This window comes from Vitis vinifera, chromosome 17, assembly GCF_030704535.1.
Source record: "Vitis vinifera cultivar Pinot Noir 40024 chromosome 17, ASM3070453v1".
Taxonomy (NCBI): Eukaryota; Viridiplantae; Streptophyta; class Magnoliopsida; order Vitales; family Vitaceae; genus Vitis; species Vitis vinifera.
Window position 1 is genome coordinate 18634014 of NC_081821.1, and position 14004 is coordinate 18648017.

Below are 14004 nucleotides of genomic sequence, written 5' to 3' on the forward strand. Positions count from 1 at the left end.
AAAAAATGAGAAGGTTAAATGATGGGATTATTCTTACCTTAGCTTCAAATGTAAGGTTAGTGGGAGGTAATATCTTCTTTTATATGTATTCCATTATCACTTTGCCAAGTAATGAGAATAGTCAGATCTTAGGATTAAACTTAGCACTGATTAAACATTTGGTTTCTAGACCTAGGTCATATTAATTTATATAAGATCCAAAGACTGGTAAAGTCTAGACTCATTGATTCTAGACGATCTTCTAGTTTGCAAATCTTATATAGATGGTAAAATGACTAAGAGGACTAGAGCCAAGAAATATTTGGAATTAGCGCATACTGTCATGTATGGAACTTTTAGTGTCCATGCATGGGAAGGGTATGGGTATTTCATCACTTTTAGTGATGATTACTCTAGGTTTGGATATGTACATAGGAAATTCGATGCCTTGGATACATTCATTGAATTTAAGGCGAGATTGGGTAAACTATTGTGTATACATACCAAGTCACTTCAATTAGATCAAGGTGATATGTCTAGTAAGTTTGATTCTTTTCATTGGAGAATAAGATTATTTCCCAATTATGTGCACCAGGGTCTCCATTTCAAAATGGAGAGATTGAAAGAAGATATCTAACTTGGATGGATATAGTAAGATCGTGGATAGGTTTCTCATCTTATCTCAGATTATTTCGGGGATATGTCTTATAGACTATTTAATACCTCTTTTTCTTAAGAGGTATATCAATTTATAGGATATCTAAGAGGATTTTTGGGTTATTACCTTTATAGTTAAGATCATCAAAAGATATCTGTTGACACAAATGTTAGATTTTTTTTATGAAGACTATATATAAGGAGTAAGGCAAAGAGTGATACAAATTAGAGTATATATTATAATATAGTCCCATATTCATAGGATACAATGAATTTAAAGGGTTAAGGACATACCATTCCTATGGTTTCTAGTACACCAGTGCCACATCATAGTGAGAGGTTTATATCCCATAAATTATGATGAAGCGGTGAGTAGTGTTTGTGCTCTCTTAAAGCAAAAAGATATGAAAAGGTAGTTAGAATCTTTGTATTCTAATGTGGTTTAGGTCCCTATAGAAGCACTTGATGGAATAAAACCCATAGGTGTAAACGTCTATAAGAAGGACAAAGAAGTAGATGGAGAGCTTGAGTTTTATGTAATTAAGACTGTAGCTAAAGGTTATAGTTTGAAACTTTGTTTCAACTATGGAAAACCTTTTCAACAGTAGCCATATTCATATCCATCATACTACTCCTATCTATTGCAATGTATCTCATTTATAAGATACAAAAACCAAACCTTTTCATAGCAAAGGGCTATGTGTGTATAAAAAGGCATAGGGAAGCATGGTGATACTCTAAGATCTTGCAAGAAGATGACAATCTACTTACTAGATATGATGTATGGATATTTTCATTAGTCAAAATATGGTAGTCTACTCAATTCTAGATGAAAATCTAAAAGAAGGCCCAATATATTCTTTAGGTTAAGGTCCTTTAGGACTACAAGAATAAGAAAATTGTGTCATGTCACCTACATCAACGAACACTTAGTCAATCACATGTTTCAAAACTCCAAGAAGGGTTTGTTACCCTTTGGGTTTAGGGTTGTCTTTCTCAGGATTAATGTCCTTGGACATCCAAGGAGACAGATCGCATTAAGGTGGTATCCTATGCCTTTGCGATGGATAGTCTTAAGTATGCGATTCTATGTGCTAGACTAGAAATTTGATTTTTTGTAGGAATAATGAGTGGATATTAGTCCATTTCCTTATTAAAGCTTTGGGTGGATGTCAGACATATACTCTAGATTGGGTTGTACATCCCATAAGGGGTGTTGTAAAAAATATTTTCTTTTCAATAGTTGGGTTGTAAGCTCCTTTATAGGAGCATAATTGCAAAAAATTCAGTTTCTTATATCCATCTATGGTGACCCAAGAGAAAAGAAAGAGTCTTGAAGTTTCTTTTTGAGATTCTATGATGATCCAAGAGAAAAAGAAGGTTTCTTGGAAGTTCTTATTTTGAGATCCATGTTAGTATAATGATGTAAAATTTGAGTCAAAATAAGGGATACTTATAGTGAGTTTCTTGGGAAAAACCACCTATATTTTTGAATCTTATGAAGTTAGGAATCCAATGCTTCAAACGGATCGCAATTCGGAGTTGAAACGAGGGAGATATGGTCAATTGAAGCAAGGCTGCACAAAATGCATGGCAACATAGTGATGTCAATTTTGAGCCAAAATTAGGGTTATTTCTAGTGAGTTTATTTAGTCAAGTTACATATGGTTTTGAAGCTTAAGAAGTTATGAATCCAATTCTTCAAATGAATTGCAATTTGGAGTTGAAACGAGAGAGATATGACTAATTGAAGTAATGTTGCACAAAAAGCATGTTGTTATAGAATTACATATGGGTCCAATTACTTTTGGTTGTTTAGGCTCATTTTTTAGCCTCTTCTTAGGTTCTTTTTGGTGGAAATTGGGTCTTTTGGGGGTTTTTCAATTTTCCTAAATCTAATCTTTGGTTGCAGAGCTATTTTGGTAATTTGGATTCAGTCCATTTTTAATTACCAAATATGCAATAAGACTCCTAAAGACCATGGGAAATATTCATTTTTAATTATTCTTGTGTTTTTATTATGTGCTATCTTGGTTAATTACACATGTGGCCTCAATATATTTTGGTATTCTTAATTAGAAATAAATTTTCATGCATTTTTCAAAATTGGAAAAGTTGTTTAAATTGGAGTGTGCATGGTTAGCAAATTTTATTTTAAGAAAAGATAAGTTGGAAAATGATTAAGAGTTTTCTTTCCTTTTTAAAATTAATTCTTAGAGATTTTAATTTTATTTAAAATCTTCCCAAATCTTTAAGATATCTAAGAACAAAATCTTTCTTTTAAAGAAAAGCTCTTATTTTTCTAGATATTTATAAAATAACATTTTTCCTATTTTGCATAAGATTCCATTTTAAAGAAAATAAGTTAATTTTGGAAATTCATGATAGATAATTTATAATTAATAAAGTTACCAAAATAAGTGTTAAAACCTAACGAAAAGTATTTTGGTATTCTTGGAAAATTTTTATGAGAAGATTTTTCCAAGATTATTTATTTAAACTAGTTATTGTTAACAAGAATGCTATTCATTTGGGAACTGTCCATTTGGTTTTAGGATTGGTGGTTCTCTAGGCTCTCATCCTCCTCATCTCCCCACCCCCAAAACCAATCCACTCCCCCCTTTCTCTAATAGAGAAGGAGGAAATTGTTCCATTTAGATATTGATAGTTCAAGGGTAAGGAATAAGAGAGCAATTCTTTTAGCATAAAAGTTTCGTTTTAAAAGATAAATAATAGATTTGAAAAATCTCATGATAGATAATTTATAATAAGAAGGGTTACTAAAATAAATTTGGAAAGTTTTAATAATTTAATAGAGGTATAAAATATTTTGAAAATACTTTCCAAAATGGATTATTTAATTCCCTTTTGGAAATAACTTTTTTTTTGGAGTTCTTCATAGAGAATATTTTATCCATTAAGGAATAACTAAAAGATTTTGTTTTTGGTAATATTTAATAGAATAAATTACTATGAAGTTTCCATGGAAATGTTTATTAAGTTGAAAAGGTGTAAGGAATGAGGAAAGTAAATCTTATAAACACTTCTGAATATAGGAAGCAAAAGTTCCTTTTCTGGATAAGGTGCTCTTCAGATTATTCAAAATCTCATAAATTGGTAATTTTCTTATTACAATATAGTTTCTAATTTGGAAAATAAATATTTTAAAATTTTTCATTATAGATAATTTATTATTTAAAGATTATTACCAAAAGGCTTAGTAATATAATGGAAATAATTTTCTTTGAAATATTTCTTACATAAAATATTTTTAATTGGATTTGTGTAAGAGAATGAGAATTCATTCTCCTATTACACTAGGTTTTTAATTAAGAAATAAATATTTTTGGAAATTCTCAAAGTAGATAATTTATTCATCAAGGAAATTACTAATGATTTTAAAATGTTCTTATTTATCTCAAAATATTAAGTGGGAGAGGGCCTTAGGCAAGCCCATGGCCTCCATTTTCGAGTCCATCTTGATTTGGGTTCATCACCACCCTCACGGTAAGTTAGCCCTAAAAATAAGGAGATAAGGACTCTCCACATGAACAAGACTAGATATATCTATAGTGGGAGCGACCACCCCCACGTCGTGGTTCTTTACTTAGTGACATTGATAGTTCAAGGACAATGGTTATACACTTGACCTTGGATATGAAGTGGTAGAATCACCCCACGCGGTCCCACTTGCATAGTCCATGGGCCAAATAAAAGGTATGTTGATTTTGCCTCTAAATACTTTTATGGTTAAGGCAGGAAGATCAATTTGAGATAGTCTCTAACTAGTAATAGGTAATGACCTACCCCATGTAGGTTTGATTCTTATAATACTAAGATACCTTGCAAAAGGACATGTAGTTTGAGAGCACTACATTTTTGCTAAATTAATTACCAATTGTCTTTAATGCTCAATTATGTCATATGCTTGGTTATATTCTTTGTTATAGATATTATGTTAGTTATTTATAATCACTCTCTTTCTCACTTTGGACCAAGCCCAACTAATCATTTGGACTTAATTTTATATTGGATATAGTAACTAATTGCATAAAATCTAGTTTAGGAAGAGCTAGCCTAGCAAAAGGAAAGAGTGGTATATCAAGGTGGTATTAGATAGATTAGAAGGTCAAGTGTCTAATGCTTGGATCATTGGATAATATATTGCAACAACAACATATGTCTATTACTAGAGACTTGGATATTCTCTTTCTAGTTTGCAATGGTTATTTGGTGATAAGGGTAGGTCAACTTTGACAAGCTACTCTTAGCACTGTTATGAACACTAGTATTCATATGATCTTAGAGACCTTACCATTTTCCTTTGAAATAACTAAGAGGATTCTCAAAGATTATAGGGTGTTCATATACAAGTCAAAGGGTTTTCAGGTTCTTCTACTAAAAAGAAGAACAATAACACCAAATAAGGAAAGTTTAAGAGAAGGAATAAGAGAGTAAGCTCAAGGGCAAGTAATTCCTTTGTGACCTTTTAGGACACTATAAAAGGAATTCTCGGTTTACCTAAAGGAAAAAAGAAAGTATACATCATTTTCTAATTGTTTAATATTTAGTGGTGGATTTCACCATTTATGGTAAATAAATTCCAAGCCCTCTATTTGTACTTCCTTATGGGATATTCAACAAGTGAGAAGGTTAAATGATGAAATTATACTTAGCTTAAAATACAAGGTCAATTATACAAGTTAGTGGGAGGTAATATCTTCTTCTTTTATATGCATTCCATTATCACTTTGCTAAGTGATGAGAATAGTTAGATCTTAGGATTGAACCTAGTACTAATTAAACAAGTGGTATCTAGACCTAGGTCATATTAATCTAAATAGGATCCAAAGACTGGTAGAGTCTGAACTCTTTGATTCTCGAAGATCTTACAATCTGCGAATAATGTATAGATGATAAAATGACTAAGAGGACTAGAGCCAAGGATGTTTGGAGTTAATGCATACCGACATGTATAGAACTTTTAGTGTCCATGCATGGAGAGGGAATGGGTATTTCATCACTTTTAGTGATGATTACACTACGTTTGGATATGTACATAGGAAATTTGATGCCTTGGATACATTCATTGAATTTAAGGTGGGATCAGATAACCTATTGAGTATACATACCAAGTCACGTCGATTAAATCAAGATGATATGTCTAGTAAGTTTGATTCTCTGTTGGAGCACAAGATTATTTCCTAATTATGTGCACCAGGGTCTCAATTGCAAAATGGAGAGCTAGAAAAAAATATCAAACTTGGATAAACATAGTGAGATCGTGAAAGGTTTCTCATATTTTCCCAAATTCTTTTGGTGATATGTCTTATAGACTGTGCAATACCTTTTTTTCCTTAAAAGGTATATCAATTTATGAGATATTCAAGAGGATTACAGGGGTCATTATCTTTATATTCGGGATCACCAGAAGTTGTTTGTCGATATAAATGATAGACTTCTAATGAAGATTATATGACAAGGAATGAGGCAAAAAGTGATATACATTGGGAGATATATTATAAGATAGTCCCATTTTTGCAAAGGATACTATGGATCTAAAGGGTAAGAAACATACCATTTTTATGATTTCTAGTACATCAGTACCTCATCATAGTGGGATGTTTATATCCCACAGATTGTGTTGAAGCGATGAGCAGTGTTTGTGCTCACTTAAGGCAAAGAGGTAGTTAGAATCTTTGTATTCTAACATAGTTTGGGTTCTTATAAATGCACCTAAAGGGATAAAACCCATAGGTGTAAGTTAGTCTACAAGAGAAACACAAGAGTAGATGGAAAGCTTGAGTTTTATGTGGCTAAGATTGTAGCTAAGGGTTATAGTTTGAAGCTTTGTTTCAACTATGTACAACCTTTTTAATAGTGGTCATACTCAAATCCATCATATTATTCCTATCTATTGCGGTGAGTCTCATATATGAGATATAATAACCAAAAATTTTCATAGTAAAGGGTCACGTGTGTACAAGAAGGCACTTGGAAGCCTGGTAATGCTCTAAGATCTTATAGGTTGATGACAATTTACTCATTAGATATTATATAGGGATATTGTCATTAGTTAAGATTTAGTAGTTTACTTAGTTATAGATAAAAATGTAGAGGAAGACATAATATATTCTTGGGATTAAGGTCCTTTAAGACTATAAAATAGGAAAATTGTGTCATGTCACCTACATTGATGAGCATTTGGTCAAGTACATGATGCAAAACTCCATTTAAGGGTTTGTTACCCATTGGGTTTGGAGTTGTTTTTTCTCAAGATCAATGTCCTTGGACATCTATGGAGAGAGATTGCATTAAGGTGGTATCCTATGCCTCTACAATGGATAGCCTTAAGTATGAGATATTATGTGCTAGACCAAATATTTGCTTTGCTATAGGAATAATGAGTGGATATTAATCCATTTCCTGATTAGAGCCTTGGGTGGATGTAAAATATATACTCAAGTATCTTTGGAGAACGAGGGATTATATGTATATGAGTCTTGGGAATGAGTTGATAATCCTTTCATATCAGGAAATTGGACTTTTAATCTGATGAGGACTCTCACAGGTCTATCTCTAGGTATGTGTATACTCTAAATAGTTTTTATAGTTTCTATAACAACAAAGGAAGATTTTTGGCTTATGGCTAGTTCCCTAACCTATATTGTTTAAGATCTTGTTATGTGATAACTGTTGGGATTGAGCCCCTAAAAGAAAGACATGATGTAACAAAATTAGACTTAACCATCCCCTTGCTATCCTTTTGGAGTATCGACATTAATTTGAGCATTTAGTCCATGTCTCTTACATTGTAACATGACTTAGATGCATTAGGAGTTGCATAAAAGATACAAGTCATGGGTTCTTTGTAAGTAGATAAGTTGTCCATAGTTGGTTCATGGATTTGGGCAATCTAGTAGAGACTGTAGTGCACAACCTCCTAATTGAAGGAATGACTTGTGTTGGCCGTTGAGATAGGTTTCCCATGGTGACTGCACTAGTGTATGTGATGCACACTAGATAAGACCTACGGTGGATCATGACACAAGGTTATCAATTGTCATGATTCACCAAGTTTCTATATTGTATGGACTTTCAACCTTGAGAGGATATTGAGTCTGTGCCAAAATCAATAGGAGGCTTTGACCTTTGAGTGAACCCTAAAATGGTGATATAGCCTTATAGATTAGGTCACTATTGATGGAGGCTAGTGGCAATAGGTAATTTCAATATAGGCACCATGATATCTCATGGGATTGAGATATTGTGTCCCCTTGGGTGATCCAAAAGACAGTAATTCCTTTAGTGGAATTTGACATATGTTCCTTAGAGCTAGAGTATGTCAGTTGATCGCATAATAAGTGAGATCTGTAACTCAAGGATTTGAGAGGTAATCTTGATAGGTGATAACACTACCTTGTTAGATAACGGACACCAGGTCATGGGGAGTCTGCATGTAGTGGATAGAAGGTCACAGACCCAGGCACTTAGTGTCTTGTTGTTATTTACATGGGATACTAGAGTTCAATTGATTATCTGTAGTGAGATGTTAAATCAACTTCAGAATTGGATTATGAGGGAGCCACTACTCCTATGAGTCCCAATGGTCCCCGCTCTGAGCTCATATACCTTGTTAGCATGAATTATGAGGATTGAATTGGCTCTAGGTTCACTTTTGTGCATAAGGGCGTTTTGGTAATTATGCAAGGTTGCACAGGGTTAAGTGAACAAAGTCTCTAGATTGTGCTAATTGATTAATTAGTAGGCCTTATTGGATTAATTAATCAATTAAGACCCATTTGGGCTAAATTAAGTAACCCAAGCCCATATGGGCTCAAGTCACTTAAGCCTAGTTAGTATCCCTAGAGTTACCCCATAGGGGTTAGGGTTTCCATAACTTTTGTCTTCCATTATCTAGAGAGAAAGAGAGCCATAACCTCCACCTCTTTTTCTCCCCACTAGAAGTGTGCCAAGAATAAGGTTGAGTCATCAGGCAAAAGATTGTGGGTTTACGAGACTTCCAACAACTTCAAGATTATATTTAACACGTGGAATTCAAGGTTTGGGAACATCCAAACCTAAAGGTTAGTACTTTAAGTCTAAAAGATCAAATTTTTAAAAATTGGTATTGCATATCGCATTCTCCTTCTAGTAATCAATCATAGAGCCTAAAGCTCTCAACCCTGAGCTGTCCATATAGCCCTGAGCTCTTCATTGTAATCTTGAGTTATTATATCATGACCTAGAGTCATTCATAGTACTTAGAGCCCTGAGCTCTCAACCCAAAGTTGTTTATCTCATTCATGACTTAGAGTCATTTGTAATATTTAGAGCTCTGAGCTCTTGACCCAGAGTCATTAATCGATTGATTTTTGTTGTTTATCACATCAAAACATAATTTATAACCTAATTAAACTATGCTAAGTTAACTATTGCCATCAAAAAGGGTTTTTAGCAAAAGCTACGGTAGTATAGCAATTTTAGGTGTCGTCCATTGGGATGGATTATTTCTAGTAATTAAGGCTTGAATAGAGGAAAAATAAATGATTGTGATCAAGTGAAATTGGATTGGTAATTCATGGTGAAAAATCAAAATAACAATGATTTTAAATTGGGAAGAACAATAAAATGTAAAATAAGAGAAAATTAACAAGGAAAATAAATTCTCAGAGTTAGGATTTTCTAGAATATAATCTCTATGGTGAATAGGTGTTGAGATCTATTTTTTATCAAGTGAGATTGAAAATCTAAATTGATTTTAGATTTAGTTTTAAGTCTATATCTAATTTCTTTTTAAATTAGATTATTTAATCCAAGAGATCCATTTAAACCATACATTCAATTCATCTTAAATAATCTTCTAATGATTCACACACTCAACTATTCAATCTCTTTAAATCTAGCTTTAAGAATTTAATGAATCTACATAGTTTGCATTGTAGTAATCATTCAAGACAATTTGAAGAGAAAAATCCTCAAAAATCAATTAATTAATCAATTGGTTCAAATTACCTTTACGATTAAAGCTCGTTTCTATAATTCACCATAGGTCTTGTCTTTAGATTCTCCTTCCTTCGACAAAAAAAAAATAAAAAATTAGCCACTCATGCTTGGAGATTTCATCTCACAAGGCATGTTTGGCTAGTGAGAAAATGAGGGAAAATGAAAAAAAAAATAGAAAATTCTATTAAGAGAAAGAATTTCTAGAAAATTACACAATCAAAGTGTCAAAAAGCTTTTACATGAGAAATTCAAGTTTCTATTTATAGGCCAAGGTCAAGTGGACACTTGGCAACCTCTCATTGGTCTTTTAGAGCCTTCCAAATTCACAAATCTGAAGTTTAACATCAAAATCATGATTTCGCATGAGCTTCGACCATTTTTCACAAGGACTATCAATTTCAAATGGTCGTGTGAAATTCAATCAAGCAACAACAACAACAACAGGGGCTTTTTGGACCATCTTGCATGTTCATGAGAAATCAATTCAACCATTTTTCTTAGCCTGCAACAACAATAGGGGCTTTTTGTCACTTAATCCATCAAAATCATACCTTGAAATAACTCAGACATCACAAAACTTGTTACTAACTTTTGCAAACATAACAACATGCTAATTGGGTATTTTAGGCATAATTACTACTCAAATGATGTGAAACTCATGAGAATTATTATCTAAAATATGCTCTTTTTGAGTAGTAATTAATCATTTATCTCATTCATGACCTAGAGTCATCCATGGTATTTAGAGTCTTAAGCTCCCAACCTGAGTCGTTTATCTTATTCATGACCCAAAGTCATTCATAGTACTTAGAGCCTCGAGCTTTCGACCTTGAGTCATTTATCTCATTCATGACCTAGAGTCATTCATAGTACTTAAAGCCCTAAGTTCTCTACCAAGAGTCGTTTATCTCATTCATGACCTAAAAGTCATCTGTAATATTTAGAGTCCTAAGCTCCTGACCCAAAGTCATTTATCTCATTCATGACCTAGAGTCATCCGTAGTATTTAGAGCCCTGAGCTCTCAACCTAGGGTTGTTTATCTCATTCATGACTCAGAGTCATTCATAGTACTTAGAGCCTCCAGCTCTCGACTTATAGTCGTTTAGCTCATTCATGATCCATAGTCATTCATAGTATTTAAAGCCGTAAGCTCTTGACCTAGAGTCGTTTAAAGCCCCAAGCTCTCGACTTAGAGTCGTTTATCTCATTCATGAACCATAGTCATTCATAGTATTTAGAGCCCTAAGCTCTTAACCCAGAGTCGTTTATCTCATTCATGACCCAAAGTCATTCATAATACTTAGAGCCTCAAGCTCTCTACTTAGAGTCATTTATCTCATTCATGACCTAGTGTCATTCATAGTACTTAGAGCCCCAATCTCTCAACCTAGAGTTGTTTATCTCATTCATGACCCAAAGCCATTTGTAATATTTAGAGCTTTGAGCTCCTGACCCAAAGTCGTTTATCTCATTCATGACCAAGAGTTATTCATAGCACTTAGAGCCTCGAGATCTCAACCTAGAGTCATTTATCTCATTCATGACCCAAAGCCATTCTTAGTATTCAAAGCCCTAAGCTCTCAACCTAGAGTTGTTTATCTCATCATGACCTAAAGTCATTCATAGTATTCAAAGCCCTAAGCTCCCGATCTAGAGTCGTCTATCTCATTCATGACCCAAAATTGTTCGTTTTCATTTATGACCTAGAATAATTCTTTTCACACCCTTCTATGCTTAAGCTACTCATCATGTACTTTTCTCTCTCCATTGTCATTCCTCTCACATAGAGTTGTTCCATTTTTGTTGTTGTGACCTCATGTTCCGAGCTTATCCTCGTCATGTGCAAGGACAAATTTTCTTGTCTTTTTTTAGTTCTTCATTATAATTCACTTCATTCCACTCATTACTTGTATTTCTATTCACATTCCTTACACTCATGATCTCTACCAAAGAAGGGCATATTTGTAGACCCTCCATTTTGTCCCTTTGGCACATGACCTATTATGTGTTCTTTCAATGTTCCATAGTAGTTCCCTAGTAGCCCATTGCTACTCATACAACTTAACTTTTTTAACCACCTTGGAGACTTTAATTGAGGGATTTATGTGCCCCTCATTGTGACTATTGACAACCTAGAGTTAAATCTAGTTTTTTTTTTTCTTTTTTCTTTTAGACTTAGGTGCACTTTCCTTTTTAGGACAACATACTTAGGCATTTCCTAGGGCACTAAGCCCACTTAGGCCCGTTTAAGCCCACCTAAGCCCATTTAGACACCTCCTTAGGTTATATTCCACTTAGTTAAGAGATTTCTCTATTTTGGTCACTTAGGCACGTTTTAGGTAAGTTCACCCAACCCACTTAGATTCACTTAATAGTTTCTTTAGGCTTAGTGCACTTAGGTTTGTTTCTTAAGTAATGATTGCGTGATTATGAGTTTAAGGGAGTATTTGGCTTGATATTTTTGGTTTTTTTTTTTTCATTTTTTATTGCTTGGATTGAATTTTCAATATTTAGTTGTAGGATTTCAATGTTTCATTTTGTTATCATTAATTACACTAGATTAACATTTGAATTTTGATTGTGGTGGCATTTTTTTTATCATTAATTATACTAGATTAACATTTGAATTTTGATTGTAGTGTTTAGTCTATATTATTATTTTGTATTATTATTATGTTGTATTATTTATTTCCTTATTTATCTATTTTTTTAATTTACTTATCTATTTATTTATTTGTTAGAAAATTACATGAGGTTGAATTTATTTATTTATTTTCCAAAAATAGCATGAATTGATATTCAAATTTCCTTATAGATGGATATTGGTTATTTTATTATAATTGGGTTGTAAGTGTTTAGATTTTAAATTGTGGGCTTGGGTTATTTTATTATAATTGGGTTGTGGGTATTTAGGTTTTAAGTTGTGGGCTTGGGTTATTTTATTATAATTGGGTTATGGATATTTAGATTTTAAATTGTGGGCTTGAGTTATTTTATTTTAATTGTGTTTAGGTTGTCATTCCTCATTTTGAGCTTTGTTTGTTTTGCATGAGCCAATGAGGTTTCTTAGAGAGGAAGTCTTGAAAACTGTATTTAAAGGACACACAAGCCCTAGGCAAAAAAGAGGGACAACCAGAGAGAGAAGAGGTGCTACTACTTTGTTTTTTTAGTTTTTCTCTTACTTTTATTGTATATCATTGGTGATAGAGAGTTTTTCCTTACTATCTATCTATTTTGGAGTTATCCGTGTGTTATTTATTTATTTATTATTATTGTATTCGTATCTTGAAGTTGTCTTTGGAGGTTTGAAGAGTCAGTATTGATTTAGAATTGCATTCGGGGGAGTTATTTCTTCCTCATCTCTTTATTTGTATTTTGTTTATGTTTTTTAATTTATTTTAAGATTTCTTATATTTATCTTATTTTATATATATTATATTTATGAGCATTTTGGTAGTTGAATATTTATCCATATCTTTTTATTCAATTCTCTACCTATTTAGGTTGTATGTTCATTACACTATATTTTGTATGTATGCTTGCCTATATTTTCTACCTCATTTATATGTTTGTCATTTTTATTTATTCTTCTACTAATGTATGTTGACATGTGTTACTATATGTATAGCATTTTGTTTCAATTTTTCTATATTTGTGTAATTTATATCCTAAATTTGTGCTAATTTTGTTTATGTTAGTTTTGTTGCCTTATATTTCATTATGTCTTAAATTTTTTGTAATTCTGTTTATGTTAGTCATAAATTTTATGTAATTTTATTTATGTTAGTCTTATTGCCTCATATTTAATGTCTTAAATTTTCCGCAGTTCTCTTTACGGTAGTCTTTTTGCCTTATATTTCATTTCACATCATGTTTGGGTTTTGATTTATCTTTTTTACTTGAGTTATTCTTTATTTTATTTAATAAATTTTCTACAAAAGTTAGTTTTAATAAAATTTCTCGAAAAATAGATTTAAATAAATTCCAAAATAGTTTTCTTTAATAAATAATATAGAATTTGGTTTTCCATATAGTGTATAATTTTTTTTTTCAATAACCTGAAAATTTTGATTTTTTTTTTTAAAAAAAATCCAGGAAATTGTCTTTAATAAAAATAGTCACAAATCTGCTACCCTCAATCTCCTCTCATCTAGAAGGCTAAGCTGGTCATAACGAGACTGAGCCCACTCAGTCTCAGATATCTACTGCCCTAATGCTACTCTCAAGGATCCCATCTCAATCTCAACAGGCAGCACTGTCTCCATATTATACACTAAAGAATACGGGGTAGCCCCGGTAGAAGTACGAAAAGATGTACGGTAAGCCCATAATACAAAAGGGAGCTTCTCTGACCAATCCCG